Raw genomic sequence first — 12,573 nt, 5'->3', positions numbered from 1 at the left:
TTCACGGAAAATTTCAGCATGACCTTTGCTGAAAATAGGACATATGGAGTACCCGAATTTGCTGGAACGGAAGTTAATCGACATTCCAGCAAACTCAAGGGCCTCTCGGGTGGACAAGGCAAAAAAGGCCTTCATCACAACATGGAAAATACATTGGCATGTGAAGAGGTGAAACAATATATGCATCTCCAAGCAGTATCATTCAACATTTTGGACAAACCACTACAAGCAATACTGGATCAGAATAACTTTGCTGTGTATTAGAGTTCTGCTTGCTTTTATTGTTTTAGTTCAAATCTGAATTAAAACCAAGACAAGTATTTTGGAATGGAGGGTGTAGTAACTTAGCAAGTACTACCTCTGTTTTTAAATGTAAGACGTTTTGACAGTTTAGTTGAACTGTGAAAACATCTCATATTTAGGAACAGAGGGTGTGCCAATTAAAGGAAGGTCATTCGTGTTCTGAGCAGACACAAGACAATGCATAATTGTGCTAGTAGTAAAACACAGAATCTTGCAAAACCAAAATACTTTCTTATTAACTGCAAGTGGGGAACACCAGGAGCATAATTAATTGGCGGCTGCTCATGTCTAACAGCCCTGCGGCAGCTGAGCCTGAAGACAGACAAGTCTCACCAGATGAAATAAACGGGTTTCTAATAAGTGTGTAAAGAGTGATGATTCTTCTAGAGACATAGTAGCAGTTTCTAACATATTACACTGACAACTGAACTGTCACAAGTAAGAGACCTCATTAGGCTAAAAGCCAAAGCCCACAAGTACTTGTGAACTGAATCTTGCAAGTCCAAACCCATTGCTTGAATCCAGAGAAATAAAATTAGAATGCTCACAGGAAGAATAGACTCACACTAACACATAATTATTACCGATAGGCTAACACCACACATCTTCAAATAATTCCAATATAATGAGTTTGAGTAGAGAAAATGTCATTTCTATTACAACCAAATCCATTTACAGTACGAGTCTAAGAAAAGCTACAACACATCTTCTAACCATGAGAAGTAACCAACAAGCGGGGAGACAAGTACAGTAAAAGAAGACATGTCAGAAAACAGCTCAAAATCCCCACAGCCCAACGCAATAAAACTAACATCGCCATCTATGTTACGGCGAAAAAGTGAACTGTGTAGCAGTACCAGTAAACAGCTCATAACTCCCCCATCGACATACTCTAGGACTGCTGTGTATAACTTTGCTCAGTATCAATTGATCTACTCCAGGGTCTAAGCCTTCGCTAATTTTTTTGTACATGTACACGCACCATCCGATAGGACTGAACCTCTAGTACTATCTACTGTACAGGCTGCTTCTTGTTGCACTAGAACAATAGCCAACGATTGAAGACATCAGCGACAGAGTAGTCAAGCTTCCTAGGTGGTAATCTTAATTTTGTGGCTGCGGAAGAGATGGGTGAGGAGGACCGGAAGAACATGGACTCGAGCAAGTGTTTCTCAGTTTACAAAAAAGAGGTTGAGACCTCTTTTTTAGATACAGCAAAAAAACCATGGTTTTAGATATACCACGGTTTGTAAAACTAAAGTATTTGTCAAAACCAAACACGTCAAAGTATTTAAAACTGGGATTTTTTCAAAAACCATGGTATTCTTTTAAAACTCCAAAAATACTGAGTAGCCAAACGCAGCCTAAGTAATCATCATATTTTTTTAATCATCAGAGGCCATAGTAAGATGATGTACTCAGTCCCAAGTACAAAATTTAAATTGAATTAGCCTACATAGCTTTTGGAGCGTGCAAGAGGCAGTACACAAGGGATTAACTACTGAACACCAAGTGCTCTAATCAAAGTTGCGATTAAGAACACATCCCAAATCAACAGCAACAAAAACAACATTAAAATAACTTGAAGGTGCTAATCAAGAACAAAGAGTTGCAATATAGCTATGTGAATAAACAATGTAGATGGGACTAGAAGAATTACATAAACATATAATAACATAGCACATAACACTGGTTAGTAAAATATATATACTTCAGTCTATCCAGAAATCAACTAAATACTTAATTTACCCTAATTATAACATGAGAGATGGATGGTTAGCACTGTGAAATCTCCAATCTCAAACGAACTGACATGATCTTGTTTAGTTCATCGTTGAGCCAACAAGATTTAATGGGCAATCACATTCACGGGGAAACCAGAAATAACATATGAAGTGGAAAAGAAAAAAGGGATCTATTTTCACGCTTACCTGCAGGGGCTGGATTTGGGGGCGAAGCAAGACAAAGGGAAGGAGAACTTCTTGATGTAGAGGGCTAGGTGGCTCCTTGGTTGCAGACAGCGTCACCCTGCGTTGGATCGAAGCTTCAGGTGGCACTACCGGTAGTCAGAGAAGCAGAGGAGTGACCATATCGGCCTGAATCTTACCTACAGCGCCCTGGATCTTGAGGAAGTACGACAGGGTTATTCGGCGATGGTCGACTCCACGCTGGCGGTTGGCGACGCGGCTCCTCGGTGGCGGTCGACTCGACTCCTTGGCTGCGGGCGGTGGAGGGGCTCCTTTGCTGCGGACGATAAGGTCGCTGAAGGCGACGGCGCCGGTGAGCCCCAGCAGCGAGAGCGCGGCCGCGCGACGGGCCCACGCTGTGGCGCCCTCGTCCGACGGCGGAGGCGGAGGAGGTGGAGGCAGAGCGGCCTTGGGCTTGGGCTGGGCGGAGAGGCGCCGGAGGAGGAGCGAGGCGGGCGTCGAGGCGTCGAGGCGGCGTCGGGGCGGCGTCGAGGCGGCGGGGTAGCGGCGTCGGGAGAGGAGAGGGGAAGGGGATCAAGGGCGAGGGCGAGGGAGAGAGAGGGGATAGGTTTGGGCCGGGGAGGAAGTATGTATGGGGGCGGCACAATACTAATGGCGCACCACACCTCGATGCGCCATAAGTACATCCATACTAATGGCGCACCTCGCCCTGGTGCGCCATTAGTATTTTTTTTTGATTTCTGCTCGAGCCAACAGGTTATCTTCCACCTGACCTGATCCACATCAAGCTCCCTCTACTAGCTCGACTGGTCAGCAGCCAGTTCTCACACCAGGAGGTCCTGGGTTCGATTCCCAGGCTCCACAATTTTTTTTTGCATTTAAAATGCTGTTTGATACTTATTTGTGTTTAAATATGTTCAAACTTGTTTAAATCATAACAGTAATATTTTTTTATAAGACAGTAATAATTTTTTTAAATATCATCAAACAGTAATGTCGGTGGAGCAGGAGAGGGTGCGGGGGGTGCGGGGGGTCGGCGGCGGCGGTTGAGTAGGGGAGGGGTGCGGGGGGTCGGCGGCGGCGGTTGAGTAGGGGAATCGAGGGTGCGGGGGGTCGGCAGCGGCGGCCGGTGGACTAGGGGGTGCTCGGCGGCGAGGGGGACCGGATCTGGCGAGGTGGGATAGCGATCGAGATGGAGGGGGATCGAGATCAAGTGTCCATGAAATTTAAAAATATTCATGATAGTTCAAAAAGTGCCCATGAAATACAATCGAGAAATGAAGGCTACGATTTAAATACAATCGATCTTAGCTAGCTATCTATTCACAGTCTTCTTGCCCTTTTTTCACAAATGGAGTTCTTCTGTGGAACGGACGTCCTTTAGGTAGGGTGGTCCTGCTTCTTCTTGTGGTGTATGCTGCTACTTCATCATCGTCGTCATGTTTGATCCTCGGGTCGCCATACTTGTCGAAGTCTTGCTCATTGGCTACTCCATTCATTCCGATGATCTTCCTTTTGCCTCTCCTCACGACAACACGACTGGGCTTTGACGGGTCGGTAATGAAGAAGCATTGGTCAACTTGGGAAGCCAGTACCCATGGCTCATTTTTTGCGGTGACGTTTGCGCCCGCGGTCTTGGATTTGGCTTCGGGTATAACCATGGTGGTGAAATACCAGTCTTCTTTTAGGACGCTCTTCGCCCATCTGACACGGAACATCGGGACCTTCTCTCCAGCGTAGCTCAGCTCCCAGATCTCCTTGATCCTTCCGTAGTATCTGTCCTTGTCATTACCGGTGTAGGATTCCATCATTACTCCGGAGTTCTGATAACCATCGCTCTTCATGTCCTTGGCCTCGGTGTAGAATGTGTAGCCGTTGATATCGTATGCCTCATAGGTCATCAGGTTGTGCCTTCGCCCTGTGACAAGGCGAATATGAGTTGTTCTTCCGCGGAAGAATCCTCATGTAAAGGGTACGACAGAAGCTTCTGCTTGAACCAACGCGTGAAACATGAGTTGTGCTCTTTGATTATATCTCCGTCCGTCCTCTGTTGGCCTCGGTCATTGTACGTCTTCTTAATAAAGGTTTTGTGCTCTACCACCCAAGAATCGACCACGTCTATGTGTTGTAGCGCGACTAGGTTTGCTCTTTCAAAGTCGGCGAGTCGACCCTCTAAGTCGACATGCATTTCGTGGCGACCCTCACGGTGACCCCATCCAGCGAGCCTGCCGAGGTGCCTGTTGACGGGCAGACCAACGGGGTTCTCAATGCCTAGATAATTCATGCAGTAGGAGATGCACTCTTCGGTCAGAAAGCCCCTGGCTATACTTCCCTCTAGACGTGACATGTTGCGAATGTATCCTTTGATGACACCATTCATCCTTTCGAACGGCATCATGTTGTGCAGGAACGTCGGCCCAAGTTGGATGATATCCTCCACTATATGGACCAGCAGATGCACCATAACGTCGAAGAATGCGGGCGGGAAGTACATCTCAAGCTCGCATAGTATCACCACGATCTCTTCCTGTAGCCTTCTGAGTTGCCTCACGCCAATCGACTTCCGAGAGATGACGTCGAAAAAGTTGCATAGGCCAAATAGCATTTCACGGACGTGCTCGTCCATGATCCCACGGATTGCAACTGGAAGTATCTGCATCATCAGCACGTGACAGTCGTGAGACTTCATCCCACTGAACTTCTGCTTCGCTGGGTCTAGGTATCTGCTTATCTTCCCCGCGTAACCGTAAGGAAGTTTTACTCCTAGGAGGCAGGTGAAAAACTGCTCGATCTCCTCCTGACTTAGAGTGAAGCACGCGGGAGGGTAGTCATTTCCGGTCTTCTTGGCCTTTTTGCCTTTGCGACGACTTACTGTGTCCTGCTTCGCCTCATCATCATCATCATCATCATCATCATCATCATTAGCGTGAAGCTCCTGCCTGATGCCCATTGATTTCAAGTCTGCCCTTGCTTTCGGCCCATCTTTGGTCCTCTCTAGCACGTTGAGCAGGGTACCAAGCAGACTCTCGCACACGTTCTTCGTGATATGCATGACATCAAGGCTGTGAGGCACACGGTGGATCTTCCAGTACGGCAAGTCCCAGAAAACAGACCTCGTTTTCTATACCTTCAGCAGCGGCTCTGGCGCCTTTCGCTTCTTTCCCGGCTCTGGCACCTTTTGCTTCTTTCCCGGCAGTGGGCAGTCTTTCCAATTTTTCAACAGCTTGTCTATTTCCTTGCCGCTCCTCGTACACGGGCGTTTTCGGGGTTCGGTTTCACCATCGAACAGATCCTTGCGTTTCCTCCACGGGTCATCGTTGCGAAGCCACCTTCGATGTCCCATGAACACGGTTTTCGAAGACCCGGGATCTCTATCTAGCTGGCGATACGTTGTGTCATCCATGCACCTTACGCATCCAGAAAATCCGTGGACTACCTGCCCCACGAGATATCCGTAACCGAGATAGTCGTGCACCGTCGTGAGCAGTGCGGCTCTCATAGGGAAATATTCTTTTTCTGCGGCGTCCCATGTATTGGCTGGCGTTTTCCACAGCGTGTCAAGCTCCTCTTTCAGCAGCCCTAGATACAGATTGATGTCGTTCCCTGGTTGTTTCGGCCCTTCAATTAGCATACTCATGTGAATGTACTTCCTCTTCATGCACAACCAGGGGGAAGGTTGTACATCCACACAAACACAGGCCAGGTGCTATGTGTGCTTCTCTGGCTGCCAAACGGATTGACTCCATCGGTGCTCGCGCCCAGCACGATGTTCCTTGGATTGTTCCCAAATTCTGGGTCTTCGAAGTTCAACGCTTGCCACTGGCTCGCATCCTTAGGGTGACTCAGCATCTTGTCTTTTTATCTATCTCCGGATCATTTGCGTCATCTTCTCGCTTCTTCTCCTCCCTATCCGCGTGCCAACGCAGGAGCTTTGCTACCTTAGGGTCCGCGAAATACCGCTGCAGACTAGGAGTGATCGGAAAGTACCACACCACTTTTCGAGGAGCTTTCTTCCTCTTCTTGTATCAAGTGACGCCGCACACCGGACATATGGTAGACTCCGCGTGCTCGTCCCGATAAATGATGCAATTGTTCATGCACACATGGTATTTCACGTGCGGTAAATCCAGAGGACACATGATTTTCTTCGCCTCCTCCAAACTGGTCGGGCACTTGTTCCCCTTGGGAAGACGTTTGTGCCAGAATGACATGTTCTCGTCGAAGCATGCGTCGGTCATTTTGTGTTTTACCTTCATCTCCAGAGCCATGAGCGTTACTTTCAGGCGGGTATCCTCGGGCCTGCATCCTTCATACAATGGAGTAACCGCGTCTAACTCAAGTTGATCCATCTTGGCTTTCTCTCGGGCGGCAGCTCTTGCGTTATCCGTCTGCTTGAGAAGCAGCTCTTGAATATGAGGGTCCTGCACCCAGCCCATCGATGGTCCAGCGTCGTCTGCTCCGCCGGCATCATCATCTTCATGATCATGCCCGTCGTCTGCTCCGGCATCTTCCTCATCATCATGTCCTGCATCTTCTACATGATGACTGTGTACAGCATCACCGTCGTGATCATCTCCTGGGGATTCTTCGTCTTCTCGCCCGCCTGAGCCGCGGTGGTTGTCTTGCTGCCCTTCCTCATTTCTTGCCCGGCCCCCATGGACGACTTCGTAGTCATCTTCATCACCTTGCCACCGATATCCATCCATGAAACCATGCAAGAGCAGGTGGTCCCGCACCTGCCCGGAATCCGGGTCCGCAATAAGGCTCTTCAGCTTGCATCTTCGACACGGACATCTTATCTCCGTCTCGTTCTTTTGAAGCATCTCGGCCTTCGCGGACCTCAAAAACCTATTCACGATGCCTTCGGTCATCATGCGGACCATGGTCGCCTGCGGGGTAGAGCAAAACGATATTTTAGAACCAAGAAAATTTTTGGCATGACTTTCCCTAAAAATAGGACCAGAAAGAATGCTTAATGCCAAAATTCTCGCCGAAACGGAAATGAATCAACATTCCGGCAAAATATTGGCAACTATCGCATTTCAAATACCGGTACACCTCCAAACACAAACACATATGCAACACCACAAACATATGCAACACTACGAACATACATAGATCTAGCTATGCCATAAAAATTGCATGTGCACATTGTTGTAGGGAGAACAACATAAATATAGCTTCCCCCCTTACTTACCTATCAAAACAAGGTAATTTAACCACTTAAATTGAATGAATCTATGGTGGAAATGAGGTGAAAAAGAGGAGGCACCCGAGACAAGGAGGAGGTGGAGAGAATGAAGTGGGGAGAAAGTGAGTGTGGGTAGGAGAGACTGTCCAAAATATCTTGTTGCTGCCCACTTACTAATGGCGCACCAACTCTAAATGCGCCATTAGTAATCCAGGTTACTAATGGCGCACCTCCTGATGGTGCGCCATTAGTAGTTTTGCAAAAAAAAAACATAATAATGGCGCACCGTCCTACAGTGCGCCATTAGTAGTTTTGCAAAAAAGGAATAAAAAATATAATAAAAAAAACAACATTAGTGGCGCACTTTCCGACAGGTGCGCCATTACTAGTTACAACTAGTAATGGCGCACTGAGTCTGGATGCGCCATTAGTATGTTTGGACAGGTGCACTAGTTAAATTTTTTTTGATACTAATGGCGCACCTTGGGCCAGGCAGTGGCGGAGCTAGGATTTGACAGCAGGGTGGTCCACCTCTAAAATATTGACAACAAAAAAAATCATGTGAATGAGGTAACTAATTTACCAATAGCACGCACAATTAAATCAGTAAGTTCTCAATTAAGTTCCAGTTTTGCATAAAAGACGTTACATAGCACATACCTTGAGAAGTTCAAAGAAGCATATCTCCAAAAAAGAGAAGCAATGTCTCCGGTCCTCTCCATTATATTCTTCAATAACTCCACAATAATAATTTGCATTTTTTTCAGTTCATAATCAGTAAACTTAAATTTGTATTATGTAGTCAATTTGCATGTTTCTGAACACAAAATTTAGATTATAGCTTTGAGGTCCAATATATCAAGATATTTCAATTGTGCAACTTTCTTTCAGCAGTGCCAAGGACAAGCGAAAGGAAAACATATTGTTGTTTTCATCATGTACATACAGTACATCCAAACCTTCCTGATTTGTATCATGTAGAATTAGCTGTGGCTCCGGTGGGAGGATGGGAGGTGCAGGAGCAGACCTAGGTCACCAAGACCGCGGGAGGAACCGGGGAAGACGAAGGCACACTACTCATCGGGCGGTGCTCTGCCGGAGCCGAGGAAGACCGGTGTGGGAGCTCGATTCACTACAGCACTGTGCTGAATCGTCCATGGAAAGCGTCAGAGAGACGAAGAGCTCGTTGGGCGGGACGGGGCGACGCTGGACGTGGCGGCTCCTGGCGCTGGCTGGAGGGGCCGGCGACGGCTACGAGCGACGGCGACTCGGCGAAACAAGTTGTTCGCGGCTGGAGGCGGATCGGAACGCGTAGAGGTAGATCAGAGAATCGACTCGGGGACCAGGTTGGGCTCCTGACGACCATCCAGTGTTAGTAAGCTATTGCTAGGCCTTTTTTTTCCTCCAGCCCATGATCGAATATCCTATCATACTGCCCGACACAAAGTTCCAGGGTGGGCCGCGGCCCACCCTGGACACCCTGTAGCTCCGCCCCTGGGGCCAGGTGCGCCATTAGTAGGTTCAACTCTAATGGCGTATCAGAAGGTGGTGCGCCATTAGTATATACTAATGGCGCACCGCTTGTCTGGTGCGCCATTAATGTTAATCCCATCTATAGCCCTTTTTCTAGTAGTGATCATTCAGACGGCCCGCCATACGTGAACCCGCCGTTGGGGCCGATCTGAGACACAGCGTACACCTTGTCGTTTGTCATGTAGGGTGTGAAATCTTACGGGGCTCCGAACCTCTTGCCATCTTGATCCAGAAACATGATATTGCTGAAGGACGCAGCTTTCACGTTGCTAGGACGGAAACCGCTCCCCATCGGGGCCAAAGGACTAGCTTGAGTCAGCACAAAACCTCGGGCTTGTATCTCGTTTGCCTTGTCGGCCAAGGTGGTGAACAAGGTCTTGGGGAAACGCCCGATTAACTTTGGCTTCGACCCGAATCCACAATGCACAAGCCAGTCTCCCGTTGCTTTGTCCTAAATAAATTCCAAAAAAAAGTAAAATTTGTTTGGCCTAGAATTGCATGTTGTACAAATCCATCATGAGTAACAGCTTGCAAGATAAAGATACTACATTAAGTTTACCTTGAAAACCTTTAGGTTGATGGTCTGTTTGGCTCCATTGGGGGTCGAAATGGGGCGCGGTTCAGTTCCTGGCACTATGGCACCTTTCTCAGGAATATAACCTGGACATGTCAAATCGTAGCAGTCTGTCCGTCCCTGATTATCGCTCTGTGATACAATTTAATTGATTTACATATGGCAACATGAAGAAAATGCTACTCCTTTCGTCTAGGTGAGTAAGTCATCTTAGGTTGTGTACCGTGACCAAGGAGGATGAAAAAAATGGGAGACATTAATGTTTATTTGCTAATTAATAGTATTGCATGCAATGAACTAACCACTGCATGTCGTGTTTGATAGTCTCAAGTCATTAAAAGCATGCACACCCCTCATTTCTTATTGGTTGATATGTCAAAAACAAGAAACGAGATAGAAGTTAATGCACCGCGTCTAAGTGTTTTGAAATTATTTGATTTTTGTAAGATGACTTACACACCTAGACGGAGGAAGTACTGCTCTTTTTTCTTATCAATCAATTTCATGAACAGTAGCAACTTCTTTTTTCACTTTTTTGCGAATTTCATTCAAATGCTACTGCTCATCTTTTAGGGTCAAATGCTATTGCTCTTGAATGCGTAGATGGCTGGATGCATGTTTTTTTTAGCACTGGATGCATGCGCCCAGCCCTTTTGGAATCGACCTTCTTTGAAGCAAAGAGGTGGGCCTCAACACTGAAAGCCCATAGAAGTATCAGGCTCACTATCTTTGCACCGTGCGGCTGCACCACGGCGCTCTCGTTTAGTACCACCTTGACAACGTGAGTCATGGACTGGGAACAGGCTATATAAGCAAGGCATGGTGCGATCTTGAAACATACTTACCTGGACGGGGTTGACGGCTGATCAAGAAGGGCTGTGGCCTAGGTTAGTGGTTCACATTGCACTTGGTGGATGCGCTGGCTTACCATCTCCCCAAGCGGGAGAGTGAACGTCATAATTTATGGTAGAGGGGTTACGCGTTCGCGCAGCCTCTGCCAATTCTTAATATAAAGTTTTGACCCTTTTTGCTCTCTAGCAAGGTCAGTTTGACAAAATGTTCTGGATATTTGTTGTTTCTCCTGTTCATTACCTAGGCGTTGGATCTTTGATTGATTCAGTGTTTGTTCGCTGTTATGATGTACATGTACTTTTTACAACCGCAAATTCGACCAAGTAAATTTGCCAAAGCTTAAGTCATTCCCGATCCTCCAAATAGTTCATAGCATGGCAGATCCAGTGATGTTGCTCACTTTATTTCCACACTACAGTCATCAATGCACCATCTCGTCACAGATTCTGAATCGATGTAAATTTTGTGTTATCCAAGCAATCAGAAATACTTAGCCAGACTATGAATGGCGCTCAGGCTCAGAGGGCGAACATTTTCAGTCTGACTGCACATCAAACAGGGCAGATCAGGTAGATGTTTTGCCTACTTGACGCATGTCTCTTAACCAGATCACCCTGCTGTGAGTGAACACCTCAACAACCACAACCGTACCTGCTTTTTGGAAGGCACATAACATGCACTCCCTCCGTTCCTAAATATAAGTCTTTTTTAAGATTCCACTATCTTCTAAAAAGGGAAATATTGAATGAATAGAGCATAAATTCTGAAACTTTGGTAATTTCCTTTTCTTCCGAACAAGATAATTCCCGCAGCGAGAATGGGATTTCCACAACGATCGCAAACCCTTCAGATAGAACCTGAGAATAAAACTCGAAATAAAAATAATTTTTGTAATCCAATAATCGATCTTGGTTAGGATGATTAACGGAGACTACATTTGAATGCATATAGATGCCTTTTAGAGTATAAGTTCACTCATTTTGCTCCGTATGTAGGCTATAGTGGAATCTCTTAAAATATTTATATTTAGGAAGGGAAGGAGTACATGTGTAGGTTGAAGACTTCAGAGCTTGATGGTGGCATTAATAAGAGACCAGGCTGGTAAGCGCTTCACCGCACCTGTATTGATAGTATCATCATTTAAACTGAATTAACACCAATATATGTGAATTATCTTAGTGGACACCGAGCAGCTTGCCAGTCAAATAAATTGATTACAGTTGGCGCAGGTAATTGAGTACACAAATGACTGCTACTCTTGGATGAAGAACAAACGACCTGTAAAAAAATCGGCCCAGCCAAGCAATATTGCACTGGAGAGCAACGGCGAGTGCATGGAAAGGATTGTTTCATGCCATTAAAAAAATGTCACGGAGTGTATTTGCTATATACTCGAAACAATCGCTTTTTTCTTTGTCAGAGTTGATTCAGCTTTTAAACTAGCAGCCGGCAAAGGGAAAGCGTATCACTTCGAAGTGGCCAGCGTTGCGAGATGAAATAACAAGCAAGCAAATGTGACATCAAAGCAAGTATTATCATAGCTCAAATGTTAGATGTAGCGAAAGCACCGGCCATCGACCGTGAACAAACATCATCATTCAGACGGCCCGCCATAGGTGAACCCGCCGTTGGGGCTGATCCGAGACACGGAGTACACCTTGTTGTTCGTCATGTAGGGCGTGAAATCTTGCGGGACTCCGAACCTCTTGCCATCTTGATCCAGAAACAGGATATTGCTGAACGACGCAGCTTTCACGTTGTTGGGACGGAAACCGCTCCCCATCGGGGCCAAAGGACTAGCTTGAGTCAGCACAAAACCTCGGGCTTGTATCTCATCTGCCTTGTCGGCCAAGGTGGTGAACAAGGTCTTGGGGAAACGCCCGATTAACTTTGGCTTCGACCCGAATCCACAGTGCACAAGCCAGTCTCCCGTTGCTTTGTCCTACACAAACTCCAAAACCAAAAATTTGGTTGGCCTGGAATTGCAACTCGTACAAATTCGTCTTGCAAGATAAAGATACATTATGTTTACCTTGAAAACTTTTAGGTTGATGGTTTGCTTGGCTCCATTGGGGTTCGAAACGGGGCTCAGTTTAGTTCCTGGCACTATGGCACCTTTCTCAGGAACATAACCTGGACAGGTTAAATCGTAGCAGCCCGTCCATCCTTGGTTATCGCTCTATGAAATAATT

The 12,573-nt window shown here is 46.5% G+C and overlaps 1 non-coding gene across 1 annotated transcript; it reads left to right on the top strand.

Moving 5' to 3' along the window:
* The first annotated feature begins 10,366 nt into the window (after positions 1 to 10,366).
* On the top strand, positions 10,367 to 10,527 carry LOC123140201 (U1 spliceosomal RNA). The gene has a single exon (XR_006469853.1). It is a non-coding gene; the product is annotated as a U1 spliceosomal RNA (small nuclear RNA).
* The last annotated feature ends 2,046 nt before the right edge of the window (positions 10,528 to 12,573 follow it).

Source organism: Triticum aestivum, chromosome 6B (genome assembly GCF_018294505.1).
Source record: "Triticum aestivum cultivar Chinese Spring chromosome 6B, IWGSC CS RefSeq v2.1, whole genome shotgun sequence".
In the NCBI taxonomy this organism is placed as follows: domain Eukaryota; kingdom Viridiplantae; phylum Streptophyta; class Magnoliopsida; order Poales; family Poaceae; genus Triticum; species Triticum aestivum.
Note: the sequence above shows the minus strand (reverse complement) of the source record. Positions and strands in the feature narration are given on the sequence as shown.